The sequence below is a fragment of the Varroa destructor genome, unplaced genomic scaffold (genome assembly GCF_002443255.2).
Source record: "Varroa destructor unplaced genomic scaffold, Vdes_3.0 BEIS01000001.1, whole genome shotgun sequence".
In the NCBI taxonomy this organism is placed as follows: domain Eukaryota; kingdom Metazoa; phylum Arthropoda; class Arachnida; order Mesostigmata; family Varroidae; genus Varroa; species Varroa destructor.
Genome location: NW_019211454.1, coordinates 72,769,726 through 72,781,324, shown reverse-complemented (window position 1 = coordinate 72,781,324; position 11,599 = coordinate 72,769,726). Strand labels below are relative to the sequence as shown.

Here is an 11,599-nt window from a genome sequence, read left to right as displayed (position 1 = left end):
ACTTCGTTCATACAAACAGACATTTGTTTCTCATTTACGGTGACTAATACCGATCCACGCACTGTGGACGTATGAATGTTGTCCAACTAATGAGGGACGTCACTGTCATTTATTAAAGTGACATCACACACGAAAGGCGGGACGCAAAAGCAAAAATGCCGGAATGCTGTTCGGTAACAAAAAGGTGACGATTTGCAGTAAGAGCTGTTATCAGAATCGAATCCGCCATGTCGAGCGAAGGAACTCCATAATCCATGAACTATGTATGTGTCTAACGAGGCTACGCAGTCTCATAACATCCCATATATAAGGCAGCGGTGACTGTTCGCCGCTGCTCCACAGCCAAAGCCGGCATCGCTACCGGATATGACTCAGGTACGTGATAATTTGCTGGAGCGCTAGACGTTAATAATTCAAAAGAAAAATTCTTTAGCGAATCGAAAACGGCGATGATCAACGTGGAGTATCCTGACGCGTCAACAGCGAACGGCATCGCGGCACATCGTCGTCTGCTTTGACATTCGTACGCCGTGCGCCGCCCGAATCAATATGTATGCTGGGCACCGACTTCAATAACAACGGCAAACGCGATACAGGCGACTCATTGAGAATTCAAGTCGGGACTGGAATTCTGTTTTCGATTACGATGGCGCATTGCTATATACGAAACGCTGGGTGTCAAATGGATCGTGCGCACTACGAATCTGGCCGCGTTTGTGTAACTAAATAAATGCCAGAAAACGATTGAAACACAACTGGTTAATTGGCATTCGTTTCACGAGACCGAAAAATAGTGGGTCTTTAATAATGAATACCGGCACATCGGTACGCGCTTTGAACGTTTAGTAGTACGAACTGGGCCGCTGAACTTACCATCCAGCTCGAAAGTTTAAAACGTATCGATGAATGAGGATAAGCAAATGCAAACTTTGTGACAAAAAGTAGAATTGAGGAAGAACTTTTCGAACGCTATGCCTACGCAACAAAGCGGTTATGCCAGTAGTAAAAAGAAATTGCTAATTAAATAAACAGAAGATGCGATGACGTTTTAACATAGAATGGAAATTTGATCGATAAGAAATTCATGGGGCATTTACGAGTGGCGCCATTTTACCCTTAAAGGTGCATTGTATGGCAACAACGCAAAGTTCATCGGTTTCGAGGCAGGATATAGTTCTGCTGCTATAACAAGGGACGATGGCAGTAAGATAGAGGGTATCTCGTATTAAGGATAGCTGCGTGTACTAGCACTATCATGGCACCTATATGCTAGAGATGTTTTGCGAAGTCTTTTACTTTAGCTTGCGGCTTATTCATAGTTCTTAAGAAACTGATGTAGCTATTTTGTTTTTTTTTTTCAGGATCTTTATCGTCTATTATTTAGAAGGGTTTAGATTATGAATGGTGCGTAAATAAATGACCGGTATCTTAATCTATTGCCAACAGGGCTTCGTTTGTGTACTAAAAATGAGATAGCATTATCTGAATGATGCCGTCCACATAACATGAGCGCACCCGGTTTGAAGCTGATATCCGCCAAAAAAAGCTTCGTTCCACTAGGTTCAATCGCATTAAATCTTGTACTAAAATGGCTTCCGATATATTTAGCTGCTCATCAAGAGACCCTGTTTTCAATGAGTGACGATGGCTACATATGAGAAGTTGTGGCTACATACGGCGTTTTACTATACAGGTAAAACTAATGTCTGTTTGTGTTCGTTCGAAACAAAAACAATTCGTGACCGGTAATTGCTGGATGATTCTGTGCGAGATAAGTCACGAATAAAGCTATTTCCGCAACATTTCGTTACTGAGCGTCTTGTCTAATACATTCGATTTACTAGAGCTTGGTAATAGGAAACAATTTTGAAGCCTCGAATAACGTTAGTATCGCTGGTGGGTCACATTATTGTTTTCGATGAGCCGGTTGTAGAGACGTATTCTAAGCAGACTGCGCAGAAGCGATTTTGGATAGATAGCAATAGTGCTTCGTGAAGTCCGTTAAAGCTCGCTCTTATTAATAACACTATTTACAAGGATGATGTATAGGCACTTCGAGATCAAATATGCATCAACTTCGAATGTCTTTTGTCACTATTCGAAATTAGAGAGCTTCGTCGGCACGACTCTGTTTCGACAATCCCCTAATACTACAGCTACAAATATCGAGACATGATTCAAAACAAAAAGAATCCGTGTGTAACTACATACACATATACTGTTTATGTTGACGATACATTTTACGCACAATTCTACTACGTTATCTAATTCTCAACAGAGATACAAGCGTCTCTTTTTATCGTGTTCGGCCCGTTCGCGTATTGCTATGAAAAGCATGCTCTGCAATATTTCTATTCGAATTGTCTTCCTTAGCTACGTTCTGAATAAAGACAGAATGGCGTGCACACGTTCGCTCACGTACTAGAGAGCTGCGTTCGTTCCGTTTACGTCATAACGACAAAATCGCACAGGATCCATTGCTAAATGAACTCGCCGTCGTGAACATGGCCACATATCTTCTACGCTAACTGTTTCGCATATGAAACGACTGTTTCATACAGATGTAGTTACATAACCCTAACATGCTTCGTTCAAGCATTCATTCCCCTTCCATTACACGTGCCAAAATTCAAACAAGTCCCATATTTGTAAAGACAGCAGTAGTGGCGGGCTCGTTTCGAAACTGTCCCCGAGTACGGCCTTAGTTCAAAGCGCCATTCGTAATGGCTGTTCCAGTGGCCGACGTATAGCATTGTCGCATATGAGCGTACTGCGAAAGCCGTATCTACTAGCCGTCCAGCCAATAGCAATTCATGCTCCGTCGTTTCGGCTGAACGTCACAATGCTTCTAGCGATTATGGTTGTTCTAGAACCCGCAGTAATAGAAGTACGAGGTAAAAACGATAATGATCATTTTTGAACCTTGTGCCACATAGTACGTTCGACTATAACAATCGTCACAGAAATGCCTGTGTCAACAGCCGGCTTCAATTGCGTCAAATAAAGGCAATGATTGGTCTCGCTGCTGATCGTATCGTAAACGCCGCTAAAGATGTGTTAGTAGCTTTGCAATCGCCGTTAGAGTAACCGCTTTTACGGTCTTATTTGTAGACTCTCATTGGTCTTCGACGTCAACGTTACGCTAACGTCTCTTTGTCAGCTGTTACCAATAATGGCTGGTCAGCTGTTTGCTTTGCTTCCTTGCAACAGCGGCGTTACTGCTAGTAGAAGCGATAATAACAATACTAGCAATAACAGTGCCAGTAGTATTATCAGTAGTGGCTGTTCTTTCGGTGAATGGGTCTACCCGTGTTGGTCGTCCCGCCAACCTGCCATAGCCATTCTAGTAGTTCAGCCAGCATATCACTATTATTGTTGGCATCATCGAAGCGTAAAGCGAGAAGGGAGGCTGTGAACGAGAAAAAATAAAGAAAGATGCTTATCTGGTTAACGTTTTTTTTTGTTGTTGTTGCTGCAGCTGCCGCTGCCGGTGTCGTTCATTCACTGGGCCAGTCGCTCGCTCGCTCGCAGTTGTTGGATTCGGTCTTTACCCTCGTAATGCATCTATTTAATAGTACGGTCGCTGTTGTCATCGGCTGCTCCGATCATCTTTATTTGGCGCTTTGTTGAACGTTTCGCCGTTCGATCATTGCCTCTACGGTATAACTAACATCACTTTGAGCTTACTGCTCTGTTCCTGCCCGGCCGTGTGTGCATCTATTGGCCTATCTATTTGCCTGGCCTGCCGCAACGTTACTTCTCAATACGGGCGTTGAAGCGCGGGCGACAGACTGCGTAGGAAGACGATCATCATTGTTAGCACCACTTCGAGGCCGACAACAACTAATCTTACCGACGTTAAATACAATGACGCTTGCCATCATGCTCATATAGATATATGTCCAACAATCGTATGTGGTAAATACCAGTTGTACACCTAATGCTATTTGTGGAAACGCAACATTATGTAGCCAGTACGCTATTATCATACTGTATCAAAACAATAAGTAAAAACGTAGTGAATTAAAATTACCGCTTAGCTTTAAACAAGCAAATAATAACATCGAGCGCGGCTCGGCGCCCCATTCATAACATCGTACACTCCAGTTCCATAGTCTAGCAGCATTGCCATTTATAATAATGTCTATATAAAAACGCTGACTTCCCGCGCTAGCCAAAAAAAAAGAGAAAAAAAAAAAAATGTCATATCCATGGTGATTACATCATTGGTGTAACGACGACCATTGTTATGGGGCTTTATCACGTTTACAACTTGAGCAGTTGAGAAGGATCGCTGCCCCCCCCCCCCCCCCCCTTTGCCCTTGCCACTTTTAAACAACAGAATAACAGTAATGGCCCATGCACAGAAAACGATACCCGCGGCGCCAAAGTAATATGGTGCCGTTCCAAGTTCTGCGTGCGTCTAGATACCAAAACGCTTGCCACACGGTACATAGAAAGTTCCAGCGCGCTATAAACAAATTTCTTGGAAACGGGTGATTATCGGTCAATGAGTGACTGAAGATGATTTCTTCTTTCATTTCAAATTCTCGTTCATCTAAATCAAAGAACAATTGAGTTACAAAGTGAAGAAATATTTGCAAGCCTAAGGTAAACTCTAAGCTGTACGTTCCGGCCGATCAAATAGGGACCCTGGACTCTACAGGAACTTTATATGCGAGACAACAGAGACAACTTTCTCATCTCTTTACGTCAAAATAACATGTACCATTCAGATTGCCCGTATCAATAAAACCCAATGCCCACTCCTTTATCTGTTTCACTATTAAACTAGCCTTAAAAAAAGCTGTGTAGCTCGTAATGGAATGCACATCGTATTTCGAAGCTGCGAAGTTTCTCTGCATTCGGCTTTTATTTCGTGTTTATTCTTGACTTTCGTAAGGTTCAAAAGAAAATAATCACTAGACGGTTTTTTCATCCTAACCTGGTCAGGGTTGAGATCAAAGTATTTTCTACCCCTTCAATAACTAGCTGTTTGCAGGGTAGGATTCTTCAAATATTATCATCCGGAAGTTGATGCCACTGGCTAATTCTTTCTTCCAACCATCTGGTGTTCATGTTCAATACGCATTGACTACTGAATCACTACGATAAACCCTAGCAAGCTTCCTCTCGTCCAGCAGGAACATCCAATGAGGATAAGATGTCCGCGGTATTCTAGCTCGGATGACAGCTAGCAAATCAGATAGGCTCTCAGATATCAGGAGGCATCTGTAGGAAAGCGCCACAAGAAAGGCGCAGAAACGAGAGACGAAACTCTCCTTTGTACTACCGGCCGTTGATGGGCGTTTGCAAAATAAAGGAGGCATTCGGCCAACACGATGCCTGCTGTGCGTGGGTTCTGGTCAGCTCTGCGCCAACCAGCCACCCCTGCGGGGTATGTATGCCGCAGTGGCCAAGAGTCAGACGCTCTCGGACAGTACGGCCGCGCACCTTATGGTGTTTCCGGCTTTCTCGAGTTTCCTGTCCACCAGCAACGTAGTCACGGACTCACCGCGATTTCTTCCTCTATCAACCTATCCTGATAACTCTCGCTCTAAGCTGAACATGCGAACTGAAGAAAGAAGCTGCTGATTCCTGTTGCTGCTGATGTGATTCTCGTGTGAAAACCCGGTTTTCTTCACAGACCTCCTAATACTTTGTCTTTGAGTGTTCATACACTTGGTAGGAATGGACGCTTCCGCATGCAAGCATCTCGTATGTGCTTGCATTATCATTGCGTAGCCCCGGTAGTGTTGATTTAATAGTTTGTCTATGAGATCCAAATCAGTAAGGCGGTCGATATTCTCGATTCGTTTCTACTTGACATAGCTGGAAGTACTGTCAGAAACGTTTAATGATTTGGGCTGAGCTTTGAGTTCGCCGAGCTGGCATCCTGCGGACGATTTACGGAATATCGATGTATACAGTTAATGGAATAAAATAAAAAAATCGGTCCCGTTTAGCAATTAATATTCATCGCCGCCTTCGTTTATCTGTATCCAATGCTAATAAAGCAACCTTTATGAAAAATGTGACATTGGAACTGATGCCATAGCGTTTTTTTATGAAACATTTTCTCTTCATAATTGAGCGCATCTAAGGACTATCTAATGCTGTATTCCGTACGTCTAATGTAGCAAGAGTCAGTCAGCCTACAACCGTATCTTTGATTGAACAGCTAAGTCGACTGATGCATTAAAGTGGGCCGGCCACAAAACCTATAGGCGGACGTGCGTCCGACTTCAATAGACGAAGTTCGAGAGAAAGCAAGAGAACACCACACATGATCGAAAGACAGCCTCACAGATTGCATCTACGGGTAGTCCACCTAGATCACAAACAAGCTCGTACTACAATTACGCAGAAAACTGACGGTCGAGGGTGTCCACCTGTTACTAGCTTCTATGAAGATCTCACCAGAAAAAAATTACTGATCCAAATACTTTGTATGAGCTTCAAAAGCAATTTCAATAGCTGGGGGATGAATTATACTTAGCACCTAATATAGCTGTAATTATTACTATTATTATAATAATTATTGTTTTTTATTGTTATTGTTGTTGTAAAAGTATAACTGTTTTTTATTTTATGTCATTAAGCATTATTTCAGATGACTGGCTCCCAGCATGAGATAAGGAGTGTCTGTCTAAGGCAAATACGTTACTATCGCACCATTATGGGGACCACGTTGTTATCATTGTAAAGACTTATTTTATGCGATAATCTGGCATCTGTTAACAAGCTGTTTCAGCTCAAAGTCTTACTTCAAATTTTTACTCATTTAAATATATGTGATCATCTACTTTATTGGTTGTATGTAGTTTATATACCGATGAGCAAAAAGAAAGCATAAAAATTTCACCTTTAGGGTAATTCGATCGTTACTACTTTATTCTGATCTAAAGAGCCTGAAAGCAGTGGATAGAAATTAACTGGTAGGCTAGCAAGGTATAGAATGGAAAATAGGTTCATATTTATAACGGGCACGAACCTAACAGATGGTCCCAGCGTATAGGATGGAATGTTTAAAGTATTAAAAAGGAAAAATTAAGCCCATACAACTTACTGCAGGCCCGCCGTGAGATTCGAGCTAGCAGGTTCGGGCGGTCTCCGTCATACATCAACTTTTAATCATTAATCTATTTCGACGTTTTATTAGATCACTTGACCGAAACGCAAGTTTTATGATGAACTTGGATAATTTATACCGTAAAATTGAGTCAATGCCACTAAGGAGCTGGTCGACGAAAAAGCGGTGGAATTAGTTCTGGCTTAAGGGAAATTAGTCGTACGCGTCGTGCCTCATTGCTCGAAGATGAGAGTATCGCTCCTCAATTGCAAAAGGTGCCAGCCAGACAATTTATAGGTAAAGTCACTATTACACCGGTAGGGGCATGCAAAACGCCAGGAAAATTATTGCTATTAGCAAATATTTGGATAGGATAAGTTCCCTTTGTTCAACTTATGCTTCATCTTACATCTTTTCCTTTACCGTGTCATTATACGGGATATGATCTAAACCCAGTTTAGAGTTAGATGACCGGTAGAGGCCTACAATGCTACGATACGTTTAAAACTCAGTGGCGCGCAATTTACGTACAGAATAACTTCTTGTCAGCCGACTGATAATTGAACAGTAATCTAAATTAATCTCGTTCTGCTGATTACCAGCCTGATAGCTGAAGCATCACGAACGGTTGACAAGCGTTGCTTGAAGATTGCTGACGACAGCCATTTGTGTTGCACTTCTACGTGTTTGGCAGTAGGCTTACATAATACAATGATGACTTCCGATTAGATGGATGAAAACTGCGAATATTAATAGCACAGTTGATACGTAACGGAAAAACGTAATTTTTCGCCATGAGTCTTTCACGATGCGCATTCTATACAAGAAATGGCTTCAACTCGATCCTTTAACTATTGAAAGAATATGAACTAGAGAAAAAACCTGGCTTGGCTAGCGCACCCACCCCACAGGTGGGGTCATCTTCATCCAAAAGTCCATCGTAGATTTATAAGAAAACTGCTTCTACTTCTACGGTTAGCAGGCATTGCTATCGGTGAAGCCCCCCTTCAGAGTCACACAGCCGTTCTTTAGAGGAGGGCACCGGGCAAATAATGAACAGCTAATCTTCGACCACTCAGACAGTCTAGTTATTGATACGCAGGCAATAAACAACAGCAGCAGTTAGAGATACCGCAGCAGTAGAAGCTGAAGCAGCGATAGGCCCATGACGGACGGAACCGGCTGTCTCCTGTCGACTGATGACCCCCTATGGGTCGCGTCGCACCTCTTCTAAATAGGCGGAAGATGCGGTTTTACAACAAGAAGGGCATCATCTAGAAAAAGAGGCGCATCAGAATAGTGTCCGTGTATGTATGGCGTCAGGATGCTGCCACGTGATGGCTGAAGACCCGGTCTGAATGGCTGGCTGACTGGCCAGGCCGGACAGAAGTGAGCCGTCTCCACGGGGAAGGGATGTTGCAGTCTTCAATTGCCAGGCGGATGTAAGCTAGCTCTCTGTATTTCGCTCTGCTCGCGACCGAAGTGATACACCGCTGTTCACCTCAATCCCTCCGTTTGGGGTGACGCATCGTCGCCAAGCTGTCCTAATAGCTAGCAGTCTCAATGGTTTGTCTTCTCTTCTTGTCCGCAGGAAGAACAGACGGACGAATAAGGCACAGAAGGAGGAGGTTATTGCGTTGGCGGCCTTTTGGCTCCAACCGCTGAATTTTCTCTTCGGAAACAGCGGAATACCCCATCAGCAGTTAGTTCAAGGGTCTATTTTCTTGTGAGAGTGTGCTTGTACGTAGCCATAGCGAGATTCTTCGAAGCGCCATTTTATCTCGGTTGTGTCGAGCATCGAGATTCGAAAAGCAGCGGCGGTGGATCACAACACATCGAGGGTTCTTCCAGGGGCAGACACGCTCAACGGCACAATCTCCTACCGAGAGAGTGCAGCATTCAATTTGAGATTCTGCAAAAACGAGTCTTCTTAAGCGCAAATCTCATTTAGGACACGGTCTGGGGTGGGGAGGTCTGTCAGAGATAAAATGGGGGTTGCTTCGAGACGGAAAGAGATTGATACAGAAAGAGCTTTGCGGAGGAGGGAGAGAAAGGTATTATACGTTCGCCTAAGCCAAGTGTCAGTCTGAAAGACAGGTTTATGAGGGTTTACGACAATCAGGCGTTCAACGTACGTTGAAGCAATGTATGAATGGCTTTTATAGTAGAGTTTCGGCGAAAGATGCTGGTGCATAGCCACTCTCACTTTCTCTTCTTTTTACTGCTACAACTGCTACCGCCATCAATAATCTCATTGACAGTGCACGAAATAGCGCTGAATACCGGCATGCGTAATGTCGAATGATATTGCTCATTGACGGCCAGTGCGACAACAACCATGCTACTTCTCTTATGTCAAGAGCTGCCCCTGGAAAATTCTTTCCAAACGTAGTAGTTCATGGCTGTGATGACTTTTAACAGATGAGTACCTGAGGTCTCACGAGAACCTCGTCGACCGGAACTCAGTAAGCAAATCAACAGGTTAAATAGGTCGATGTCACCGACAGAACCACAGTAATTAAAGAATGTCGACGTTAAGTAGCAATTTGATAAAGATAAAGCGCTGGTAGTTCGAAAAGTTTGGCTAGACACGAGTAAAATATGCCTCTGAGTGGGTGACTCGAAGTAGAAACTGTGTTCAAACAAATCAAAATTACGTTCTTGAAGTACCACTAATGCCAACTTTGAACCAATAGAAATGATGGTCGACCACCGAGGATGGGGCAACGAAACTAAAACTTTAGTCAACATTTCCACCTTCAGGGAGACCTCGTATCCAGGATCTCGGTCATAACTTACGTTTGACGCAAATTTTTTCTGCTATGTCCAATGTTAAGGAAATGATACTGCAGTCAGATAGACGTTCTTGGTACACAGAATAGGTTAGGGTATTTGAATTACTCACAGTTCCCTGAGTGGCAAGCTGTAACACTCACCCCTTGACGTGACCTGTTACATATAATGGTTTACTATTAAGGTTGATATAATATAAAAGCTTGGCGTTTAGCCAAAGGTTGGCCGACGTGTCGCGAACATGTTCATTTCGCAGTAGGCCATTAAACTATTAGAAGATTGATTTAGGTGAATGACAACAAGGTTAGGTGAGTTTTACTAGAAGTTACGCTGATAATTTTCAGAGTGCGTGATGTGCCACTCGGACGTCTCTGGTGCTCAGCATTGTATCCATTTCTGATGTCAGGCCTTACTGCTGTTGTAAAACTGCAATTATTAGAATACAGTTGTACAGAACTCAAGATGAGCGGGAGAAATCGTTTGTTGGCCGGATGTAGAGTTGAAGGACAACCTCCCTGGTGTTGAGGATCAATGCAAAGTTTATTTGAAGGATTCAAGACATTTCGAGTACAAACCAAGAGAGTGAAACGCTTATGATGGGCTAGCTGGTTCGACACTTTTTGTTCAGGATTGGTGAGTAGGCGCCTACTCGAGCTGGAACTAGTTTAAGGTCAACTCGAGGCCGAGAAGGACAAAGTTGCTGTGTATCTGCCGAGAATAGTACTTTTTGCCTATGAAGCACCCAAGGACACCGGATGGGCTCGCGAAACTTTTCTAACTCCTCAGAGCAGCCGCCCAGAGCGGCCCGGCTCAGCTAACACACCTCTCCAACGGCCAGCTACACAGCTTGTGCCATCGCTATAGCGGCTACGCCATGTAGCGAGAACACACGCTCCTCCACTATCTCAATCAGCTCTCGAGAGGAAGCATGTCAACGTATGTGCGTTTGTGTGTAATTTCGGAATTGTCAATGCAAAAACTATTCAAGTGGATTACTGCAGCTCGGTTACGATAGCGACATTAGCAATGGTATCTCGATATGCTGTTCATCACGATTCCTGAGGTGAAGGACATTCGTAATGGCGACAGAGTTTCTATCGGGTTCATCTCGACCCATTCATGATCGTTGACCCACATTTTTGGCCTCATTTAGCGATGAGCAAGAAAACGGAAATTAATGGGATACTATTGTTCACTAATCGAGAGTTGTCAGTCGTTACTCAAGAGATATATTAGTATTTGTAATTATTCTACATATACTTCAGTTCATACAATCTGGATGTTTGTATCATACTCTCATAAAGAGGGTTTAGCGTAGTCTGTGTACGAAGCAGCTTGAGATTGATTAGCAGAGCTGAAAATAATGGTATCTTATCGTCCTAAGGTCCTCCCTTCTCCGCCCGTCGTTATAACCCGTTAAAGCACACCAATGATAGATAGCAGCCATTGTTGTGCTTCCAGTATTTTGTATCCTAGATTTATATCTGCCCGTTATCGTGTTCGCTTAGTTTCATTAATAAATAAAGTCGCTTAATTACACGTTTGAGCTTAACCTAAAATATTCATATAATGATAAACCCATCCTTTTAATCGACCAAACAAGAACTATACAAGCAGTTAATCCGTTCATCTTTAATCTTCGTTCAAATGTGGTGAGCACAAGCAGATAGAGAATGAAATATTTTGTTCGACAACCTATCAGGATGCCCTACGCTTATTTGATGTAGGCCCTTA

The 11,599-nt window shown here is 43.1% G+C and overlaps 1 protein-coding gene across 3 annotated transcripts in view; it reads left to right on the top strand.

The window, feature by feature from the left end:
* Positions 1-241: 241 nt before the first annotated feature.
* LOC111243152 (uncharacterized) overlaps positions 242-11,599 on the top strand; it is a 47,141-nt gene continuing 35,783 nt past the window's right edge. For 2 of the 3 annotated variants that reach the window (XM_022788276.2, XM_086977015.1), the window contains exon 1: positions 262-375. The gene's annotated coding sequence lies outside the window, so the exon portion shown is untranslated. Of the gene's footprint in view, positions 376-11,599 lie in introns of all 3 variants that reach the window. The other variant, XM_086977016.1, reaches the window with a different exon arrangement.